This window comes from Pteropus alecto, unplaced genomic scaffold, assembly GCF_000325575.1.
Source record: "Pteropus alecto unplaced genomic scaffold, ASM32557v1 scaffold81, whole genome shotgun sequence".
Lineage (NCBI taxonomy): Eukaryota > Metazoa > Chordata > Mammalia > Chiroptera > Pteropodidae > Pteropus > Pteropus alecto.
Genome location: NW_006433378.1, coordinates 14,269,156 through 14,295,686, shown reverse-complemented (window position 1 = coordinate 14,295,686; position 26,531 = coordinate 14,269,156).

The window sequence follows — 26,531 nt, the reverse complement described above, 5'->3', positions numbered from 1 at the left end:
TTTCTTGTTTCAAGAGTTGAGTAGACAATGGTGCAATTAAATTCACACAGAAATTTAGAATGAAGTTGCCTATAAAGTGCCAAGAAGACAGAAAAAAGAGAATGTTGTCCATCTTCCACATAGTGAGTTTAAAGTGCCTGCTCAAGCATTTATACACACAACCAATAGATAATTCTTTCTATATCACAAAAGAATGTTCTAATGTGTTAATAGTCAAAGATGATTCAGAAAAATTAGAAATTATTTACATTAATGAGGGTAAATAAATGTAGAAAAAGCAGAAGTAGACTACCATAATAATAGGGGGGCAGGTACTCCTGGTTTTCTATATTCTGTCCATTTTCCTTCTGAAATAATTAAAATTTTATTTGAAGCATACATTTTCAGACAAAAATAATACGACAAAAAGCTGATTCTCTCGGTCCTTCCAGATGGCAATAACTATGTGACATAATTCTAGCCCAAGTTTTGTAAGATGTGTTCTTGGTAGAGATTTTTAGAAAAAAAAAATGTATTTTTGGTGAAAATAGCCAAACTCATCTACCTAAAAATCTTTATCTTCATAGTTCTCTCTTAGTTTTCTTTGAAATGTTAAAATTGTGCAAGAGATAGAAAAACCAACTTCTGAACACTGAGAAGAAAACCATATGCTAAAGATCATGAGTAAAAAAAATAGATGATACCTAGGAGCTTGAGACCATGAAAGGTTTACTGTACAAATTTGAGTCATCAGCATTCTTTTTTCTTTTTATGTGACAAAAATAATCCCACTGGATTCTTCAAGGTGAAAGAAATGAGTTCTTCTTCATCCCTATCTTCTTCTTCATTTCTGACAGAAATAATGTGGTCTCTGGATGAGAGAACAGACCATTTATTATAGAGCGTCTCAGAGTGAGTTTTTTGAGATCCAGTCTCCACAGAACTGTAGTGAAGACATAATGTTACCCTCTGCATGTAGCTAGGTTGCACAAGAGAGGAGTTCCAAAATTATAACACTCAGAGCTTTCATGGATCAGCTAGCATTACTACCCCTCCTCCTCTCAAAAGATGGAGAGTAACAGATTAAATACTCTGAATGCAAACAAATCTTCCCTGGGTGGAGAAGGAAAGGTCTCTATTTTCACTACCCTGGAATATAATACATACAACCTGGAATATAATACAGTAGATCCAGAAGAGATTATTCTCTAAATTTATCTGGAGCCATACATCATCTCAAAATTCCAAGATGTTTTCTCTTGCTTCCGTAACAAATTATTGTACATTTCACATCTAGATTTAAAGAAGAGCCAGAGGGGAAAAATAGTAGAGGAGAATTAAAATATCAAAGAATAGAAATGAAAAACAAAAGCTATGGTTTTCTTTAACTAGAATAGAGAGCTGTAGATCTCTAGACATTTTTTTATTGAAAAATCCATTTCAATTTTTTTTCCATTAGATGATATATAAATGCAAATATATTAACATGGAAGGCTAGGAAAATAAATATATATAGCATATCATTCTTTAGTATAAAATGTTTTTTTTTTTTACATGAGTTCTCTACATTCATATTGTCATGCAATCACTACCATCCATTTCAGTTTTCTTGAAAATCTTGCAAAACTGAAACTCTGTACTCATGAATTGATAACTCCCTCATTTCCACCTTCTCACAGTCCCTGACAATCACCATTCTACTTTCTGTTCCTGTGATTTTGACAATTCTAAGTATCCCATATAAGTGGAATCATATAGTATTTGTCTTTTGCGACTGGCTTATTTCACTTGGCATAATGTCTTTAATGTTCACCCACATTGTAGCATGTGTCAGAATTCCCTTCCTTTTTTAGGCCAAATAATATTTTGTTTTATATATATATATATCTCAAATAATATATCCAATAATGGACACTTTGATTGTTTGTGTTTTCATTATTATAGGTAACACTGCTGTGAAAACAGATATACATGTATCTCTTTGAAATCATGCTTTTAATTATTTTAGGTGTAAAACCAAGACAGGAATTATTGAATCATATGGTAATTCCATTTTTATATTTTAAAGAATCACCAAGTTGCTTTTCACTGTGGCTATATCATTTTACATACTCACTAATAATACACAATGGTTCCAATTTCTCTGTTCTCGCCAATACTTGCTATTATGATTACTATTTTTGGTAGTAGACATTCTGATGAGTGTGAGGTGGTATCACATTGTATTTTTGATTTTCATTTACTTCATGATAATGATGTTGAGCATCTTTTTGTATACTTATTTGCCACTTGTATGTCTTCTCTGGAGAAGTGCCTGTTTTAGTTCTTTACTCATTTTTGAATTGGGTTTCTTGCTGTTGCTGAATTTTAGGAATCCTCTATATACTCTGGATATTAACCAATCATATATAAAATTTGAAAATATTTTCTCACATTCTGTGGTTTATCTTTTCACTCTATTTATAGTGTCTTTTGATTCATACTTTTGGATTCATAAAAATATTATGAGTTCAATTTGTCTATTTGTTTTTTCTTTTGTTGCTTGTATCTTTGGTGTACATATATAAGAAATCGTTGCCAAATCCAGTGTTGTGAAGTTTTTCTCTATGTTTCCTTCTAAAAGTTTTATAGTATAAGGACTTACATTTAGGTCGTGGATCCATTTTGAATTAATTTTTATATATAGTGTTAGCTAAAGTTCAACTTCATTCTTTCACATATGGATATACAGTTTTCAAAGCACCATTTGTTGAAAAGACTGTCGTTTCCTTATTGAAAATTCTTGGCATTATTGTCAAAAATCATTTAGCCAGATATGCAAGGGTTTATTTCTGGGTTCTCCATTTTATTCCGTTGCATTCTATATTTGTGTTTATGCCAGTACCATACTGTTTTGATCATTGTAGATTTATAATAAGTTTTGAAATCAGGAAATTTGAGTTCTCCACGTTTGTTCTTTTTCAAAATTACTGTCTTCAGGGTCCTTGAGATTCCACATGAATTTTGGAATGAGTTTTTCTAGTTTTGTAAAAAAAAATTATTGAGATTTTGTTAGAGAGCATTGAACCTGTAGATTGTTTTGGGTAGCACTGACATCTTAACAATATTAAAGCTTTTAATCCGTGAACATAGGCTGAGATTCTGTTTATTTATGTCTTATTTCAGCAAGGTTTTGTATTTTTCATTGTATAACTCTTTTATCTCCTTGATTTAATTAATTCCTAAATATTTTATTCTTTTGGATGTTATAAATGTTTTCTTTTTAAATTTTCTTTTAAGAGTGTTTATTGTTAGTGTATACAATGCAACTGTTTTTAAATGTTCACTTTGTTTCTTGCTATTTGCTAAATTTGTTTATTTGTTCTAATAATTTTCTTTGGCAGCTTTAGGTTTTTCTATATATAATGTCATATCACCTGCAAAAAGATATAAATTCTATTTTTCTTTTCAGTTTGGATACCTTTTATTTATTTTTTCTTGGTAATTGTTCTGGCTAAATTTTCCAGCATTATGTTGACTAGAAGTGATACATGTGGGCATTTTTGCCTTGTTTCTGATCTCAGGGGAAAAGCATTCAGTCTTTCACCATTGAATATATATTACTTTTATTATGCTAAGGTAGTCTCTTTGTATTTCTAGCTTGTTGAGTGTTTTAACATAAAAGTGTATGAAATTTTGTCAAGTGAATATTATCACATATTCAGCAACTTAAAACAATATTAAAAAATCTTAGTTTCTATGGGATTCATGTATGGTTTAACTGTGTCCCTTACTCAGTCGTTAGCAGGCAGAAGTGTAAGTGCTGATTGGGCTTGAAATCTCATCTGAGGCTTGTGAATTTCTCCAAGTTCACAGGTTTTTGGCAGAACTAATTTGGGATATTGATACATGAATTCTTTGTGATATTGATAAATGATGAGAAAAAAACAAGCATTTATTCTTCCTTTCTTATACAGTGTGATTTCAAGTTAACCTAATAGCTGATGACAGAATATTTTTTATTGAAGAATTCCAAGTAATAAATTCCAAAAGAATGACAGAATTAGTTACCTTTTTGCAAATGTTAATAAAGTAATGGATCTAGGAAACTATCACTAATTACTATTAAACTGGTCAGTGGAAGATTCATGAGGAAATTGTCAGTAGATAAAGCTGACACCTAAATTCACTGATCCACATTGACACCATGAAAATCAGGATGACCAGACATTATGCACCTCCTAAATGATGAAATAAGAAGTTGACAAGGTGGGCTACACATTTATTTTTCCCGATGAACTGGACCTGACTATTACCTAGCCATAATTCCATTTCACGAAATTATAAGGATAAAATTATGAAGAGCACTATGATCATGCAAATTGCCAAATGAAAAATGTGATAGTCAACAGGATAAATGACTAATTTCTTTCACAATAGTGCAATTCAAATAAAAACGTGAGAATTCCTATGAATTAAAATGTAATTTAAAAACATAGCAATGAAAGGCAATGTGTTGGTCTATCTGGATGCTGATTCAAAAACCAAACATAAAAATATATTTATAAGATAATTTTAAAAAATTGAACATTGATAAAAATTAAGCAATTAGAAATTATTTTTAATTTTGCTATATGTGTTTTATGTTGATAATAATCCTATCTTTTAGAGTTACTCACTAAAGAACTTACAGGCAGGATAGTAACATAGAATTTGCTTTGAAATGGGGATAGATATATAAAACCAGATTAATAATATGTTGACAATTTCTGAAGCCAGATAATGGCTAACTGGGATCCATTATTCTATTGTCTCTAGTTTATGTTAGTTAGAAAAATAAATCCATAGCCTGTGATTTGCTGGACTTGTTCCAGTGGCCATAGTTTGTTGACCTCTGCATTGAACTAATATCAATCATTGGTGAGGATTTATTAAAACCGATACTGATTGCAATTCAGTTTTTAAAGCTTTATTTGTACTACCTTATGACAAACTGTCTTGGAATTTGCGATTATAAAATTAATGACATTATGACTGCCCTGAAGAATCTTGTAGACAAAAAAATGACATAAATGTGCACATTCACACACACATACACACACACACACTTATACACACGTGAACAATTAATTTAGTTTCTTTTTTTGTTTATAAGCAGCCTCAAAATATTTATACTGATTTATCCTGCAATGACATCTTATTTTTTTACATTTTGAGATCTCATAGCAAATCAAAATTTGATATTTCCCTAGATATTTCTGGTCATTGAATCAAGCTGAATTATTCTGCATATAATTGTAATTCAGGAATTATAATTAATTTTTCAGGTGTGGCAACCAAAAAGAAAAATATTTTTATTCTATTTAACTTGGGTTTTAAAAACGAATGGCTATTATACAGCATCAAAAACAATTAACCTAATATATTAAAAGTTCAAAACTAAACACATCTTTGCCAGTAAGTTTATTACTGAACACAGGGGCATATAGATTCATGGGACATGAGAAAAAAATTCCTTGTCAAGAAGGAACCCAAACACCTGCCAAAATGTTCACACACCAGGTGAAAGAAATTTTGTGTCCTGATTTGAGTTTGAGAAATTGGTCCATTAACCATCCAACATGAATTCCTTTCTAAGTCTTAGGTTGTAACTGCTTAGAAACAGAAATAGAAAAAGTGGTCACTCAGACATATTTAAAAATTTAGGCCAAAACTCCTCTGATTTAACTAGATACAATGACACCAAACACACATATACACTTTCAATGAATATAGGGTAGTGGAAAAAGATTCTCCACACCTTAGCAGTATGGTTTTAATGTAAAATATTGACAAAATGTTATTTAGAGAGGTGTCTGTACGATGCAAGAAGCAACACTGCAGAAAGGAAGGACTAAGGCCCCTGGGTCTCGCTTTTCTGGCAATATCAACAAATATATCCTAAGAAAAAGTGAAGGAAAATTGATACAGTATATATTTCAGGTGACTTTACAATTCAGTAATTTAAAAATAAGTGGAGGAACTAGAGAAGAATTTTGGAGAGAGTGCAGAAAAACTTGAAGTATATCATATTTAAATTATTCAACTTCATATGTAAAAGAGCATTAAAGTTTCTAAATACCAGTTGTTGCAGTTGTTATTTTATCTCCATTGTCCATTGAACCCATAAATGGGCCATCTCAGATTCTTCAGTATCCATCTTTAAACAACTTTTACCTGCATATGGTGTCTGCTAGTTAACATTGCTTTCTTTTTCTCTTAGGACACATAGTTCTACCCTATCCAATTGATCTTCATTCTTTAATTACAACCTGATAATTTTTTTCTCTCTATCATCCAAACTGAAGAAAGTATTGATCATATAGCTTGAAATCTTCATTAATGACAAATGCACATTAACACATGCTTTAAAAATATTATTTCAATCTCTAATATCACTCCAAATTTTAATTCTCCAACAAAATTGAAAATTCTGTCTCCCACTATATTTAGAAGGATGTATTTAGGTGACGTCTTTGCAGTGTTAATATACCTAGAAAAGAAATTTATTTGTTTTTATATTCTATCAAATAAGAGAGACTTTAAAAAGTAATAATTCTATTAAAATGGAAGTAGCAACAAATTTCTAGAACTTTAGTCAAAAGAATTCATATTTTTTATCTTTGTTTGTTTTGCTTTTCTTAGTTTTTCTTTTTATTTGATTTTTCTTTTAAAGTATAGAAATCTAGATAAACCAAGGATATTTGTGCCCGAGATTTCTCTTGGCATGTCCCTAAATTCTAGTATAAATAGTACCCAAAAGTAATGAAACATTTCTATGTACTAAGAATCAATTTTACATAAACCTCACTTTTTTGTTCTGTTATATTTAAAAAGACAATTAAATATTGCAACAGCTGTCAACCCTCACTGGTAATCTATTTTCAGAAAAGTCTCATCATACTGTCCGAGAAGAAAAATATCTTCTAAATGTATCGTCACTTAAAAGTTTTCAAAGTACTTTTAATATTTTACCAATATGCTCACTCAGTTCCTAATTATTTTTAGATCCTGCTGAGTAATTTTCTCAGCTTCTTAGTATGGTAATTTGCATTCCTTCTCACATCTGGGTTCTTTTTCTGCCTTTCATTTTATATTGTTTGGATTGACATAGGAGCTTCAATTTTCTCTTCTTAAGACAAGATAAAATTTTTCTTAAAAATGAAAATTTCCTGCATATTTGTGAGTTGTCTTTAGATATCTTATGTTTGCATGCTTAAAAAATGCAGCAGTAACTATTGTCTTGTATTTCTTTGTCAAAGATTGCTGGCTCTTAAATTTAAAAAAAATACATTCTCTTAGTTTTTTAAAGAATGAATATAGTTTATTTCAGATTAAATGGTTGGCTTCCATAGACTACCTAAATAAAATTCATAAAATTTATTTTTCTTCTGAAAACATTTTTGGTACAAGGTTAGACTTCTTAATCAGTCAACACTGAAGTGCACTATATCACAAAGGATTTCAAACATACCAAGATGAGAGCTATGATAATGATAACAATGATGACAATGATATTCACCTGAAAAAGGCTGCTAGTGTTCCTTTTTGTTATATTTGATATGTAAAATCAATATTAAACAAGCTCTCTATGCTTCAATGATTTAATAAATAGAAAATTGCACTAGGAGTTAGAAATTCTGACCTCATCTCTAGCTAAATTTAAGAAATACAACCTTAAAGTCAATCTCCTATTATTTCTAAACTTATAATTATTTATATATTTTCTTGTGTGTTTATATTCCTACTGACTGGGAAATATATATGACCAATAGCCACACCTTTTTTTTTCCTTCACCAATATTTAACTAGTTCCTAGCAGAGAGAAAAAATAATAATAAATTCTTGTTGAATAAATTAATCTCCAACTCTAGAACATATATTTGTATCTATGGCCATTAAATATTAATATTAAATTACTATAAATATTTTCAGTATTTTGAATATAAAGAAAATCTTTTTAGAAGGATGGATCCCATCTTGGACAAATGTTCAAAATATTTATTTTCCAAGCTGCTTCTCTATATGAGATACTCAAATATAGAACTGAGTATAACTCAATCACTTAAGTATCAAATTTATTTGTAAACATTCAACATAATGAACTATTTGGAAATAATTCAAAAGGCATTTATAAGCAACTGCTTAACTAGTCTGGTATTAACTAGTCTGGTATGACTCAAGGATTACAGTATTTGCAACTCTTAGGGTGGAATTATAAATATCATAAAACAAACTTAAAGCCATAAAAACATAAAGTTATGAGTAGAAAATAACTGACAAACTAGATTTTCATATTCCCAGTAAAAATATTCTTCACTAGTGAAGGCGAAATAAAGATATACTTAGATGAAAGAAAAGCAAGAGTTTGACACCAGTACAACTTGCCTCTAAATGAATTGACGAAGGAAATAGTAACAGATTGAACTAGAAACATCAGGAAAGAAGACAGAGAAAGACATGAATAAATATATCAAACATAAAGAGATTATGTTTTTCCTCTTGAGTTTTAAATTGTACTTTACTATTGAAAGTAAAACTGATATACATGAATACTTGGGTGAATGAATCTAAAGGGAATTTTGCTGACTGAAAAAAAGGCAATTGCAAAAGGTTAGATAATATGTGATTTTAGTTATATGATGTTTTCTAAGTAAAAGAAATATAGTCATAGAAAATAATCTGATAGTTGCCATGAGTTAGGTTTGGAGTAAGAATATGACTATTATGGTTAAACACGAAGTGATTTCTTTGTGGTGATAAAATAGTTTTGATTGTGCTGATGGCCACATGGCATTATATATGTGATAAAATTTAGTAAAAGTGTACTCAAAAATAAAAAAGAAGTACATGCGAAAACTGGTGAAATACAAGAATCCAAACATAGTTTTCTGAATTAATCTGTATGCCAATGTCAATTTGCTCTATTTGACAATGTACTATAACTGTATAGAATGTGATCACTGGGGGAGCTGGATGAAGAATCCATGGGAAATCTATATTCTACTGTTGCAAATTTTTACATAACTATTTCAAAAAATATTTTAAAATAAATCATATATAATTTTTCTTATTATTTTCTGATAGATCTTATGTTGCATTGATACTATTTCATAATGTTCACCAATCAAGTCATCTGAATCTGGAGTATTTTGTGGAAAAATATTTATCAATTCAAAATCTTTGTTACATATATAACCCTAAACATTTTTAAATTTTTATAGTTTTGGTAATTTCTGTGAAATTTGTTCATTTCATAAAGTTGTTTATTGGTATAAAGTTCATCAAAAAATTTAATTATTATCATTTTAATATAATTAATGTCAATAATAACATTTAATATCATGTTTAATACATTTAATACATTTAACACATAGTCATGGACCATCTTTTGTTAATGATTTGTGTAATTCATTGTTTCTTGTTTTGTATTGATAAATTAACTAAATTTTTATTATTCTTCTATTTAAGTGAGCAGAAGTTGATTTCATTGATTTTCAAATTGTCGGTCTGCTCTGTATTTTATTGATTTCTACTTTTATCTTTATTTCTTTTTCTTACTTTATATTTAATTTACTCTTTTTTCTATTTTCTTAATAAGAAGCTAAAATCTTTGCTTGTAGGTTTTAAACTTCTTTAATATGTTTATTAGAAACCAATAGACATATAAATTTTTCTTTACTATAACTTTACAGCATCTAACAAATTTTTATGTCATGTTTTTATTTATACCAAGTTCACAATATATTATAATTTGCTTTATTTCATTTCTTGACCCATCTGTTATTTAGTCAACCTACAAAAGATTATACCAAAATATAACAAAAAAGAAGATTGAAAAAGAAGGACCAGAAAGCAATATATCAGGCTAACATAATGTTATTAATATAAAAAAAGACTTTAATGAAAAAATGATGCTAATGCATGTTAGTTTTAACTAAATTAATGACAAGATGAGCAATTCGTGAGGATTGTTGTAGGAATCCTCATGCTGTACCCATTAAACAATATATGAAAACATAATTGGCGATTTTTAAAAAACAGATTGATATATCCAAAGCTATGGTGTGATAAGTTAGCCTAATGCTCTCTGAAAGTGATACTTACGTATAAAGCAGTAAACATATAATTTGTAGAATATTAACAAATGATAAATGCAAATTAAATCCTTCAATAATAGGAATATATACATTTTTTAATCATCACATGTGATCTACTTCAATTGTTGCCCACATATTGTCATAAAAGAAAGCTCACTATAATCCGAAGAACTGTACCATAATCCATTTTTTGATATCAATAAAGACTTAATTATGACTCAGATTGAGTCATAAACTAAAATATTAAAATGTACTCATAAATAACAGGACAAAGATTAAAGTAAAATAAAAATCATGAACAATTTAGAACTAAGAACAATATACATACAACAATTATTTTGGGATGAAGCAGGGGAGTAAATAAAAGAAATTTTGTACCACTAATACAAATGTTTGGGAAGACTCAATACTAATAAACTAAGCAACTATCTCAAAAAATAAGAAAAAGCAATGAACCAAACCAAGAAAGTAAAACTAAGAAAACAATAAATATGATTTCTCCAATTTTTGCTTCCCCCAAGTCCAATGCTTATTGTTCTCCTTTATATATTCTGAAATGAAGCTCTCTCAACTTTAGTGTATTGATCAGTAGGCTCCATATTTCTTTTGTTTTCCAAAATTTCATCACTAATTTAACAACTAATGTCACAATTATTTCATCCATTTTAAATGTTTTCCTCTTCATATATAATCATTATATTACCAATATTTTGAGATAGCAGGGAGTTAAATGCACTTGACCAGTCTATCATCTTCAAGTAGAAATGCATCCTATTGATTTCAAAACCGATATTTTGCAAAAATCCAATAGCATCTTTCGTCAGTTCAATCAATATGTAAAAACATGTCCAGCTTCTAGAAATGTAGCCAACTTTTATCATGGTTTCATTATTTCATAGTATAATGATATAGATCTCTTTTACATTGTGCTAGTTTGAGATGATGAGTTAAAAAACACAATTTACTCCTGAAATACTGGTTTTCCATGAACACTTTGATCAAATATTATAAATCACTTACCACAGTTAAAATTTTTCATAAAACATATTTAAAAATGAGATGGTAAATGATATTTTTTCTATCATCTTATTTCTATTCTAAGGGAAGATATTTAGAGTTAAGACATATTTATACAAACTAGGCTTTTACTGCACTCCATCTTTTGCCAGTTTTCAATCTTACACTGTCAGATTTTGTCTTATTCAGTAAGGTACACATGAATAGGCTCAGTAAGGGAAACATCTGTTTGCAAAGGAAGAATTGCTGTTACTATACAAAGGATTTAATCACTTACATACTTTAATTTTACTTCAGCTGATCGTCTAAACTAAAGGCGACAGCATTTCAAGCATGTTTCAAAATACTTCTAATACCAATATCCTTTTTCTTGGCTGTCTTCCATTTCTACACTTCTCACAAAGCAATTACTGATATTACATCTGACTTATAAAAGCATTCCATAAAGATAGATTTTGGTCAATTAAAAGAAGTATTCTGACATCTGTGCCACCTCCTCCAGGGGACTACTGGGACCCATGACTTTGATTCCTTTTATTATTCTACCGTGAATAATGTTATCCATTTTTAATAAAAGTAAAAACTATGGACAAATTACAAAGATATTCACAATTATAATCTGCCATAGCTAGCACAATCTCAGTGTAACACATATGTACCATCAAAAAGAAATCCGTGGTCTCACAGTCTCAGAAAGCTATCTAAATCAATCAATGATAAAGTTATATGCATAAATCTACAATTAGGTCATCAAAAGAAATGATAAGATTTTTTTTCAGAAACAGTGATATGGAAAGGGAGATCAATCTAAAAATTCAGGTGCCTGAACATTTGAATCTAAGCTCAACCAATAGAAGCAATGAGGTAGCCAAGTTTGTATAACCCATGACATAACATCCTGCATGAAATGATATTGACTAGTAGAAATGGATCAAATAAGGAATTTAAGCTGCTATATAGATTAAGATTATGAACATGACCAGAAAACTTGGGGGGTGGGGCGGGGAACAAGTCTGCATTCTTTCTACATTCTTTTGGATAATTTTAGACACAATGTACAGCTTTATGATAATAATTAATAATAACAACAACAACAACAACAACAACAATAAACGTCTGTCTGTTTATTCTCACTCTGGATTCCACTAAATATCTACTAGTCAACCTCTAGGGAAACTTTTCAAGATCATCTATATTCTCTCTGTTATCATTTCATTTTAATTTGTGTGAGGTTGGCTACCTGAGACAATCTTGTTTACCACCTACTAAGTCCTTTCTTGACCCTATTACCAATTGGTTTTATAATAGAGATAAAAACTACATAAAAAATCATAAATTTAATTCTTATGAACTCTAATATACCAAGTGGATTAAGTCATCTTATGTGTTTCTTTATTGTCTATATATCTGATACTATTTTTTTAATTGTAAGACTCTTTTTGCTAAAATGATTAAATCTTACTATGTGAATACTATTTGTAATTTATTAGGTACAATACGAAAAAAAAAAAAACACTCACAGGTACAAATCTATTCTATACTGTATTAGTATTGCCAAAATATTCTATATTATTATGTTGCCCAATTTCTACCTTCTCCTTCATCTTTTCTCCACAATTAAATTCTTGCACTGTGGTTTAGGAACTGATATTCGATAGCCAGAAAATACAGCAATATTATAAACAACTATTTTTAACTGGTGACTTACCATTTCATTTAAACTGAAACTTAGCTTTTTTCTAAGGAATTTCCTTTTCCTGAAACTTTCCCGAGTGCTGGTCTCTTACTCCCTGTCTCATATACCTCAGGACTACAAAGTAGGTTTGGTATCCTACCTGTTCACTATTGCCATGCCATGAGCATCACTCCTTTATCAAGTTAAGAAAAATAAATAAATAAATCTATGTCATTCTACCTACACAAATCTCTCTGATATTACCTCTCATTTATTAAAGACTTAGAGACATGGCTTTTCATATTTCTTCACTCTAGGCTCAACCATTCCTGTAGATAATATATTATCTATATGGGTAACCAATCCATAGTTTGGTCAACTACATTTCATACACCTGTCCCCCATGTCACATTTTGGACAATCACATTACATAAACTGGTACAATCCGTATCATTTTTTATTTAAACCAGGACACTTCTGAGGGTGAAAATTGGCAATAATAATTATTATTCCAACAAACAAACATAAAGGAGTACTTTCCTACACACCTGTGATATATGGTCATTCTCTCATTAACTGATCCATCTTCAGACATGATTAATGTAACATCCCTTCTATTTGTAAATAATCTCTTGTTCTCACTAACTATATCATATATCCAAGTAATATTTCAAATTAAAATATAAATTGAAAGTGTAACGATTTTATAGGTATGCAAAAGTTTATTTATTATATATATAATGTAGAATATATATATTCTACATAATCTACATAATCTACATTGCCAGCATAGATGCCTCTGTGTCAAGTTGAAGCTTCCTGCTATCACTCCATTGTCATGCTGTCACTTTTTAACAAGTTTAGAGTGGATTTTAGGTCATCATTAAAGCATTTCAATTGTCCTGTGATGAACTATAATAATCAACAACTCAAGGGTAAAGGCTTCCATTTCAAATATTCTTGGTCAATAAATCAAGTTAGCTGTTCTTATTAACCTGCTGGGTCTGGCTCATGGTGTCCAAAGAATAATCTTTAAATGCAGTTGCTATGGCTTTCAATTCTCTGCTAAGCAATCATGTTCTGTTCCTAAAAGATTAATTGGGCCAAAAAGCAGAGAAAGCCTATACTAACTTAGCTACTCTTTTGTCATTTCTCTGGAAGACTTCTGTAGACATATAGAAGAATAATGGAATAGAAAAGATGATTCCAGAAACAAAGATAAAATGAAACCAGCTAAATGGAAGCTTTCCTGGACTCACTTTTCAAACTAGATGATATCTATGTCAAAAACATTTAAAGCATTTCTCACACAGCCACAGCTTCATGGTAGAAATGATCGTGCTATAGAAGGCAGGTGGTTTCTTGTTCAAGAAGGAGCTGAATTTCTTTGTCAAGGCTTTGAAGAGCCCAGAGAAATTCATCCCACCCATCTGTAGACAGGAACCAGTAGATTTTCAATAACATGGCAAGTTAATGACATGATTACTGAGAGGTAATCTGAGTTTACCTTCCTTTTAATGTTTTACAATATAGATGTTTGTAGTTTCATGTTTAAATAAAGAGAGGGCTAAAGTCCAAAATGAGGAAATAATATAGATTGCTTTGCTGTTGACTTTGTAACTGCTTACAAGTTTGGTGAGAATGACGAAATTATAAAACTTCTGTGTTCTCTGAAGTAATTGCTGGCTGGATGGACATAGAGGTCTTGAAATCAACAAGAGCTATACCAATGCTGTGGCCTGGACAAAGCTAACTGTTTGAAATGGACCCGTGGGGATATTTGAATTGGAAGCCACTTCCAAAGAACCTGAACTAGTGGATAAGGTGGGGAAAGATACTTCCTAGTGCTGCATCACTATTTCAGGTGGTTGAGACACTTCTATTTGCAGTGCTAAATATAATGGGACAAACTTAATTATGCAAGTAATGGAAATGCTGCTAGTCTAGAGAATCTAGAAGATAAATTATTTCTTTCTTGCCTCCTGGTTCTTGTATATCCCCTTTAATTCAAAGTGATTATTTCTATATCTCCACTTGACATTAGTTAATATCTTCCAAATATCAGTACTTGGCTAGTAGCCAAGGGTTGGAGCACCAGGAACTCTAAATTACATACAGCATCTCACACCTTCACTTCCTTGGATTTGGTGTACCTTAGATTTGCCTATACTTTTCAGGATTCCACTTGAACTTCTTAGTGTGAATAAACTATTGTGCTTTATAAAGTGCATATATTTATATTTTCAAGATTCAAAAAAGGAAGTCATATAGCTGTTATACTCTTTTTGACTTAACTTATACTGATCAACTTTATATTTCCTAAGAGCATAGGAACAAAATAAATTCTAGTTGTGGTGGGGGTAAGGACCTAGTTAATAATGTATTAAATAATAATGTATTAAATAATAATAATTTAAAATTATTTTAAAATAACTTATTTATGTACTAACATATGATTTATTTATAAAAGAGATGAAAATACTACTCAAAAGACTCAGAACCAAAACAGCACTTTAATTGGAGAATATCTTTCTCCACTATCTGCATGATCCTGGCTAGTGATGGCTACACTTTCTTTGAGTGGATATTGTCAATGAACTTACAATTTTTTTCTCTTTTGGCAATCAACTTTATTATTTCTGTCATATTACTTTTAAGATTTTAATATTAGACATAATGCTGACATTATCACTGGTGACTTCCTTTTATTCATTAATAAAAGAAACCTGTTGTTTCAAATTAGAATACTAATAGAAACATTATTTGCATAGGCACAGTGAAAGAGTGATTAGATTAATCAAAATTCTCTGATTAGGAGGATACTTCTCAGTGTCAATCTCTGATAATTACTTAAAAAACATCATATTACATCATATTTTAATTGAAAATATCATTGCCTATGCTTGCTCAGCTGCTTCACATCCTATGAGTATATGACTGTGCTTGCTGCGTTAGAATTCATAAACATATTCTGGATTATTTATGTCTACAACCAGTGACCCTACTTTTAAACATCTGCTATAAACCTCACTTGATTGTTTTTATAATCAAGGGAATGCTGCGATTTATTAGTTGTAGGGACTCAGAAAAAAATGATATATATGTATATATATATTTTATTTTTAAGAGAAAATTAGAAATATTCAAAAGCCCTGGAAATTTTTTATACATTTTCATAAGAGCAAAGAACACTTTTTGAAGTGGTACATAATTATCTCTTTTTCAGATCTTAGAGAAAACAATTTCAGAGGGTAAAAATTAATGTTCCTTAATTAAATATTTGCCTATTTTAAAGTTCTGATCGTGTATACAACTAGTGTACAATATATAATGTTTTTTATTTAAAATAATATGTTGAATATACTAATATTCCTACACCTCAATTACTCCCAATGTATCTTACCTCAATGAGAAAGTAGAAGCTGTCAAACTGGATCTTGTTGTTCATCAACTCACATCAAATCATGAAAGTTTGCATTTGTCATGAATAACATCTTTGTTTTCTATTTTTACAAATGAGGAAGTTCCCCAGCTATTGTGATCTTCTTGCTCCTATGTGAAGAAATCCATTCATCAAATTGAATTCTGGTCCTCCTACCTTATACCTTTTGCAAAATCTTCATTTCAGCATTTGTACCCCTCATTAACTTGTATCACCAATGATCTATTTTCACTGGAGAATTCCCCTCAGCATATGAACATGCTCCAGGGGTTCCCAAACAAAATGGCAAACAAACGCCCCCTGCTCCTACCTTCTCCCAAACACACACACTAGCTACCACTCCATTTCTGTATTCACTGTTTACAAGGAAGAAAAATGCTCTTTCCACCTCCTCTTTTGTCTTAGATCCTTTTCTGAAGCCCTTTTAATTATGTCTCGCCCCCCACCCTCCCACCACCACCATCAACAAAAAAACCTGCATAGAAACTGCTTTTGTTTGAGCTATATATTGAGAAATGCTGCAGTTCCTTTTCTGGGATCATTTACATAACTTCGTACTGGCATTTTGATATCTTTTTTGAAACTCTATCCACTATTGGCATCTGTAATAACTCCTGTTTGAAATTGTACATTTAATCTTTTAAATTGTCTTACGTCCTGAGAATCCCACATTATACTTCAGTGGTATAACAATGATCATACCTAGAGACTGGAGTGTGATATGATCTTTGATTCTCATAAAGTCGATATTACAATATGATCAACAGATACTGCCCGCTTTTTCTATTATATATCAACAGTGATATTTCTGGTCATGGTCATTCTTCACAGAAGCCAAAGAGTATATTAAATTGAAACTATGGACTCTATTGGGCTCAGAGAAGTTTATTTCTTTTTTTAGTGTGGGGGCTATATAAATAAACAATGTATTAACAAGATATGTAAATTACCACAACTTAATCCATATTCTCAAAATTCTATAAAATGCTGATAAAAATAAATTAGCTGAAATAAATATTAATTCTACAGCACATAATATTTAACTCCAAATAAGTTTTACATATGCCTATTAAAATTAAATGCATTTCTCAAAAATTTCTTTCCCGGCATAAATACATTAAAATATAGTGATTAATTGTAATTATAAAAAGTTATAATAACTCTAAAGAAATACAATAGAACAAAGTATTTAAATCATCAGATTCAGAAAAATAAATAATAGGAAGATCAATCTGAACTTTCTAATAAATAATTTGCTTGCTATAAATAATCTTAAAAATTAACTAACCTATTTTAAGTAGAAAACCCAGAAATATTTGAAAATTGTTCATATAAGGCAAGAAGCATGAAAAGTACACTTTGACAGCCGTTTTTCAAATTCCATTTTTTAAACTTGAGAATCAAAAGAAATACTTGTGTTTAAAAACTTTAAATTATAGTTTTCAATCATATTTGTAATCTCGATATTAGAATTTTATAGCATTCAATTCATTTTACAAATACTTTATGACATTGACAAAAGAAGAAAAATGATAAAATTGCATTGTAACGAAATATTATACTTCCGGATCATTTAAAATGCAATCAAGTGTAACCATTACTCTGTACTATGATACATATTTTTTTCAAAAAATTTAAAAAATTATAGAGCAAAGAACCCTTCCAAAGTTAAGGCCATCGAAGCAGTCTTGAAACAATAATGGAAATAATACTGGGTGGAAAAGCATCCCCATTTTCTCACCCTTCAGGTGAGACAGGTCTTACACGTAGTCGGCCTGACGTCTCCAGTTACACAGTTACATCTGCTCATTGATACAGTCTGTACTGTCTACTGCCCTTTGCCCCGACACCGTTTCCAGGAATTATCTCCTGAATGAATTTTCTATACCCAAATTCTGCTTCTGCTTAAAAGCACAAAACCATAAGTGAACATTGCTCCTACTCTAAAACAAAAAACAGGAGAAACAGCAGAATTCTATCTTTTCTCAAGTCCATCAGAGAGCTGAGGTTATAAGGTTACCAGGTGAAACAGAGTGGCAAGCCCTTCCAAGGTGAGACAAGACAGAGAATCATAAAAAGAGGTGACCATCCTAAAAATGTAAAATAAAACAACTGGAATTTAACAAATTCTTAAGTGCCAAATGTTGAAAAGTATGAAAGTTTAAAATTCCTGAGTCCTAGATACAAATGGAGTTCACTCCCTCGTGAGATCTTTTCCACTCCTTTCATGAGATAGATTGAAGGCAGGGCAGAGAGCATCCCGAAGGAATAAAGCCTGACTAATTTAGACAATGGTGCAAGCCCCGACCATTGGCTTCATTGATTAATTGATGAATTTACCCTTTATGTTGTAAAACATGCTCCAGTAAGACACACTCTAATAGGAGAAATTTTGTCTCATTATGATCAGTTTCCATTTGGATATGTAATATTTATATTAAAAAGTTATTTTGATCATATATCAGGTATCCATGATGAAATTTGGTTAAAAGTTCAAGTTTAAGATCATTGCCCATATTGATTGAAAATACTATTCAGAGCAATGTCAGGCAATAGAAAAACTATAGATTTTTACTATAGTTCTAGGAAAAACCTTGCTTTTCCTAAAACTATCAAATATATAGCATTGTTGTTTTCAGTTTCCTTTCAGCAGAATATGAATTTGTATTAACTTATTTTTATAATCTCTTTTACTGTCAATGTCTCTATAGCAAACTCTTAATGATTGTGCTTATAAAATAATCATTAAAAAATAAAGCAATTTGAAATTGTGTTATATATATCATGTAATATATAATATATAATATCATCTGACATATCATAATTTTGCATTTAATTGTATCAATTGTTTTAAGTAAAATTATTTAAGCTATTATCACATAATACAAGGAAGCTTTCAAGATTTTTCATTAAATTAAAAAATAACATTTTGGAAAATCTATTGTTATTCAATACCAAATTCATATTTCATAGAGTTTCCCTAGTTGAGCAATCATTTTCTAAGTACATGGTCAATGAAGCTTCTTCCAGAGTGAACATTGTATGAGCGAATGTATACAACTTATCACTAATTAATTATTCCTTAAAGCAGAGTTTAACTAAATATGGCTAGCATGGGTGTGATTATGTTTGCCAATTGTTTTTGTAAATAAAGTTTTATTGGAACACAATCGTACCCATTTGTCTACCTATTATCTAAGATACCTTTCACACTACAATAATAGATTTAAATAGTTGCAACACAGCCTATATTGCTTGAAAAGCTTTGTAAAGAGAAATTTGCCAACCTCTCTTTTAAGACACTCCTTTCCTGTGGGTTTTATAAAGAAGAAGAAATATGTGCATAAATATAAAACGACAACATTGAACAACACAAAGCAAAATGCTAGAATGAGCCTGAGTAACAAATGAAACTTGGAAAATGCATAAGAATGTGCAAAAGATTTTTTTGTACAAGAGATTTTGTTTTTAACTGAATAAACTGAGTAGAGTTACATAAATGAAAATTATTTGTAAGTGTAATGTATGTAACATTTATTTTATAAATAGTCTGGGCCCATGAGCTCTTTTCTATTGTCTGTGAGCTGAAGTAAGCTTAGAATAAACAGTTGCAGCATTGCCCCCATGGGCTCATTGTTTAAATACAATGGTCAGAACAAAAGTGGTGGCTTATTGGCAATGAGCACATCAAAATAAATCAAAGTGGTTTTAAACCTCAGTGTCTGACATAGCATCTATGAAATTAGTGAATTGTTTAACACAGCATAATATCTGAGGACATTATAACTGTAAATGTTGAAAGATAACCATGGCAACAGTTATGGGTTCTGGAGGACCTCACCTCACTTCACATAGAGTTGCTCAAGCTCTACAAATTAGGCCTTCCTTCACTGAGCAGTGCCTCATACTTTAATAAATCTCCTTGTCTTTTGACAGGGATCCCTTGGTAGCAGTGTAATCTAAGGCCTGCACAGGTCCTTATCTCTGAGGATCCAGCATTCACACCTTTTTTAAGTAAGGAGAAGAAATTTGAAGAAAATGTAATCTAATGAAATTTACTATGAATCCATTCGTTGGTCCAGTTGTACTATTTTAATGCAATCTTTGCTTCTATTATTAGGACCTTAAAAATAAATAATATCCTAGATAGTTACTCTTCCTGTAAGTCCACATTGGTTTGGATTTCTAAATTTTTCAACCCAAACTAATATGTGATTCTATTTGTGATATCCAAGCTATGACCAAGGAAGCATGGGCCCATTAAGGAAAAAAAAATAAAAAAGGTTCATTTCTTTCCACAATATAGTAGACAATCATGGTGGTTTCAGCCATTAAAAATTTAGTGGTTCTATTACATGGGAAAATATTACTTATGTTTTGACTTTTGAAATATCTTAGTGCCTTGACCACCTGTAACATATAAGAAAAAAAAATCATAAGGAAAAGAAAAGGTTAAGAGGTAGAGATGGAAAATTATTTTCTTTTCAGTGAAATTGACATATCATTTTTATGCAAATGTGTCTTCTCTCTTCCTATTCTGTGAACTATTTCTCTCACGAAAAGATTTTATACTAATTGTTGTATCTGCCATTTGCTAAATCTGTTTTCTAAATTACAAATTCAGCCTTCACTGCGGGTGTACTGCCAGCCACTTCTTTCACAAAAGATCTTTGTACTAATTGTTTTATCTGCTACATGCTAAATCTGTTTGCTAAATTATACCTTTCATTGAAATAACACCAAAACCTACTCAGGAAGCAATTAGTAGGTATTGACAATTTTTTTTTTTTTTTTTTAAAGCAGAGCTTATATGCTTTAGATTGCGTGGGAGGGCCTGAAAGCTAGATGTACAAATAACATCAGTCAAGAGACTACAGGGCTTTTTGGACGACATATGTTATTTCACAAACACATTTTATAAGGGATTTGTTAAAAGTAAGTCTCTTGTGTTCACTGTGCCTAAAACCATGTAAGGATTTATAGAACTTTGTTATGTACTATTGTTAAATATAAATCTTATAGTATGTTATGAATTTAAAAGAGTGAAGCTTCTGCCTAGATTTGAACTTTTCACATATTTTCTTCTCTAAATTGCAGTTAAGATTTTCTGAGTATATTATAGTTTTGGCTTGGGAACAGAAATATGAAACATTATTCTTGTGGTGGTTAAAAAGTCATAACAAAATGAACCATAAAAAATAAGCTTTTCTTATTGTTATATTGTCATGTTGAATTTTGACCTTCATGAGTAATATTCATTTATCACTCTTTAAAAATAGTATTTATGAAATCATTTATTCTTGACATGTTTAAAAATCTCTGAAAAACAATCTGAACCAAAAAAAAAAAAAAAGGGCAATTGGTGAATAGATGCCAAATGAATTATAACATAAGGTGAAAATGAAGTTCTCATTGTTGCCATAGGGCAGAGTTGAGATTTTATATGTACTGTATAATTTATTATCTTTTTTTGATATTTCTCTAGTGTTTCACACAATCATGTATATAAATAATGTGGATTTTCTGAGTCCAACTGCATTTTATTTACAGCAAAAGCATTACTAAATTTGAGGATAAAAATAGGCTTCTATGTTCTGTATTGCCTTTCCCAGTGAAAATTTTAATTAATGTTACCTGTTTCTAATCAACATAGGCAATGCTCTTAAACTATACATAGTATCATGTCATCCTCAGATAATGACAGTTTTATTTTTTCCTTTCCAATTTGGATGGCTTTCATTTCTTTATCTTGTCTGATTGCTGTGACTAGGACTTCCGATACCATGTTGAATAAAAATGGTGAAAGTAGATATCATTGTCTTGTTCATGATCTTAAAGAAAACATTTTTAGCTTTTCACTGCTGAGTATGATATGGCCTGTACTATATTGAAGTATGTTCCTTCTATTGCCACTTTGTTGAGTTTTTGTCATAAATGGTGCTGAATTCTGTTATGTTCACTTGAAAAGAATGCGTAGTCTGTTGCTTTGGAGTGAAATGTAAAAATATCAGTTAAATTCATCTGGTCTAATGTGTCTTTAAGACTGTTGTTTACTGTTGAGTTTTTATCTAGATGATCTATCCATTGATGCCGAAGGGGTGTTAAAATCCCCAACTATGACTGTTTTACTATCAATCTCTTCTTTTATGTCTGCCAATATTTGTTTTATATATCTTGTTGCTTCTACCTTAAGTGTGTAAATGTTTACAAGGGTTATATTCTCTTGTTGGATTGAGCACCTTATCGTTATGAAGTGTCCTTCTTCGTCTCTTCCTTATAATTTTGTTTTAAAGTTTATTTTATCTGATACAAGTATTGATATTCCAGCTTTATTTTTCCTTTCCATTTGTATAACATATATTTGTCTATCCTTTTACTTTTAGTCTGTGTGTGTCTTTCGATCTGAAGTGGATCCCTGCAGGCACCATTTTTGGGGGGTATTGTATTCTTATTAATTCAGCCACCCTACGTTTTTTAATTGAAACATTTAATCCACTCGCATTTAAAGTAACTATTGATAGATATATAGTTATTGCTGTTTTATTATTTATATATTTTTATTTTTTTCTTCTCCTAAGTCCCTTTAACATTTTTTGTAATACTGATTTGGTGATGATGAACTTATATAGCTTTTTCTTGTTTGGAAATTTTTCTGTGTGTTCTAAAGTTTTGATGTATCCTTAGTATTTACCAAATACCTACTCTATTCTATTTGTTTAATATCTAATGTTCAAATAAATTAAATGAATTGTATGACATTTAATAAATGGAGAAATTATTTTAGAATACTTTCAAGGAAATGAAGAGGGACTCAAATTTGGCAAATGTCTTTGATGGTTTAGTATCATTTGTAATAAATAAATCATAAGATAAATGTGCAAAATATTTGCAAAATTATATAGCATATAATTTTTCCAAATCTTGAATTTATATCCATTGTATTACCAGTTGTGTATAATTTATAGTTCCTCACCTCAACATCTGTACTCAGGCTATGAAGAAATATAGAAGATTCTTATGACAGATATGATAGTTCATACATAGATTTTCCAAAATTGATTATAGCTAGATATTAATTTAGTCATTCCTAAAGTGTTAATGGGTAGCAGAAGTTAGTGTTGTCAAATGATGATTAAAAAAAAAAATGATGATATTCTTTTTCACATTGTCACTAAGATAAGTGGTATGGATTGCTTTTACATTTTTCTCTTTCTCACGTCTGAAGTTTGCTTGTTTTTTTTTTTTTTTTCCTATTAACTTCTTTTCTCTTCAAAGCTAACAAAAATGTCCTCATCATGGAAAGAAAGGAAAGAGAAAAATGCAGTGTGATGTCTGCCACTTAACCATATATTGTTCTTGGTCATAAGGTACTTAGAGATACTTTTAGCTATTTGAAACAGGCACAAACTTAAAAATTTTGGAAAAAAATAGAAATAGATTTATACTCAGATGTAATCAAGTGTAATCCTTTCATTTTACAAATGAATAAAGAAGATCCAGGATACTGATTAACTTATCAAATGTCATCTAGTAATTGAGGGGAAAAAAAAAAGAGTATTTAAACCGTTCTATCAATAAGACAGTACTCTCAAATATTTTTACCTTTATGTTGCTTTGATGTAACTTTGCCTATTTTTACAGGATATTCTCTCCCTTTGAGTTGTAAACACAAATTCTTCTTTCTATACTTTACATTTCTATCAAGAACTAAGAATAAAAACTATTAATATTTTGTAGTAGTTTCAATTTTTAAGAATTGTATCTTTTTTATCTATATTAGGCAAGGTCATCTCTCATATTTCCACTAATACCCTAGTGGATGAGACATGCCCCTTTTTTCACATACGGAAAGATGTGTTTGCCCTTTAACTCATCCTATTATCAGCTTACCCATTGATATGAGGGATGGCTAAATGAAAAGCCTAAATGCCGAAAATTTTCTAGGACATGCATCTAGAGTTTTGCTATCTAATGTTTCAACTGCTAGCCACATGTTAATTTAAATTAATTTAAATTATAGAAAATTAAAAAATTCAGTTCTTCAGTTGAACTAGCCACATTTCATGTGTTCAATAGTCAAATGGGCCTTGTGGCTCCCATAGTACAGTACAGATACAGAAAATATCTCTCATTGTAAGAAGTTTTATTGCTCAGCCATAGTCTAGACATATTTATGAGTGAACATATGCAGTTTGGAATAAATTGTAGCTTTCATGAAAATTATCTTTCACAAGCACAAAAGTGAATGTCCTCTTGGCATTCTCCTTGGCACATGTTACATATTTATGCAATGAATTGGAGAAGCCCAGCTCTAAATGGAGTTCCAGTTCATCCCTGGAATATTTCTGTACTTTGGTGTATTGTACAGAGAGGATCAAATATCTTACAACTGCACAACATTCTTTCTTTGGATTCATTCCTTAAGGACCTATTTCATTTAATTCTTTGAAGTATTCTTACTATAGGAAGAATGAATGAGTTAAAACAAACCTCAGGTGCATCTTTGTGGTAGAGGCTCCCTGCGCTGGAAAAGTACTGGTTTGAGTATGTCATGACAACTCTTTTATATAGCATGTTTTTCTCTTTTATACGCTTTTACTTGGCATTTATGTTTTAATGACAATGCAGTTTAGGAAATAAAGCTATTGTTTGAGTGGGCTAGGAACATCAGGAAAGTCAGAGAATCTAATTAATGAACCATTTTAAAAACAAAAATAAGTTTAGCATATGGGTGGGATTTTAAATAAGAGAGATGACAAGGAGGTATACTATGATAGGAAAAGAGGAACATGACTTAAATTCTGTGCCTTTTGATAATTAAGCTCTAGATGCATGTCCTAGAAAACTACTGTCACTGAAAGTCCAAGAGGGTAGAGAAGAAGGCTCCACAATGCAAGCATCAGGTAGAGTGCCTGAAAGAGAAATACACATATACAGTATTTGGTGAAATGAAAGCAGTGTCACCATGGCTTATGGTATAAACAATTATAAGCAGAAAGATAAGAGTGAGAGTATATTTCAAAAAACACATAAAAATAACAACAGCAATTTGTGTGTAAAGAGCTTACACAAGCAAAGAAATGAGAAATTCATTTGCATAAAGGTAAATGTGATGAGCAGTGATGATTGAAATACTTGATGAGGAGCAAAATGTAGTCTGACGTTTTAAGTCTAATTTACTTAATCAAGAAGAGATGGTTTGTTAACACCTGGGTATCTAAACTAGAATATGGCCATTGGACTTAAATAATTTTCTAATTTTCTGCCAGAGTTAAAATAAAATAATATGCAAATTTAAGCTGTTGTCATAAGACAGGATGAAGTCATTTATATAATAGTATGTTTACATGTTAAAATTCTATTCAACCTTCATGTCTCAGCTCCAATGGTTCCTCCTTAATGAGACCTTCACTGATTTCTGTTCAAGACTGGATTCAGTTATATATGAGGGGCAAAGAACATCAAATTATATGACAGAAAAGAAAGTCATAATGAATCAGACAGATGTCACAGAAGTAAGAAAATAGATGAAAATCCAAGTAGAGATAGGATAAGAACCAGGGCACTCAAGGACACAAGAGCAGAAGTTCATAAAATATAACTCCAGAATCTGTAACACTGACAGGAGTAAGGAGAATGTTCCAGGAAGACTCATTGTCCATTTAATTGAGACTTTTGATTAAAAAAAAAAAATTATTTTAAAGAAAAGAGAATGCAAAGAGATCAAGAATACTCTAAAACGATATCCTGTCAGAAGTAACCTCTTTCTTATCAAATACAATAGTATTTTGTTTATACAACTAATACATTTATTAAAGTTTCCCCTTGTTATAGTAATGAAAACACATATCTGTCCTTGTAAACACGTTTCCCCTGAGTGAAAGTCGATGAGTAGTCCTTTAAATGTCCTCTTCAATCTCCTTTGCTGGTTCTTTGTTCTTTAACCAGTCGGTGAATATTGTAGTGCCGCAAGATTTAGTTCTTTGTTCTGTGCTCTTCTCTAATTGCATTCACTCCCAGCATTACCTCATCTCTCCTCATGGCTTCAAATGCCATTTAAAGCTAATGATGTTCACAATATTTTATGTAGCCCTACCTTTCTCTAAACTCAAGACCCAAATATTTAAAACAATATTCAATATTTCAGTTTGGATGTCAAAAGACATCTCAAAATCAACATACCCATAATAGTTTGTTTGAATTTATACCTCTCCAAATGTTCTCTTCCTGTATTTTTCATTTCAGCAATTGATACTAGAATTCAAACCGAGGCAGCAAGCTTGATACCTCTCTACCCCTC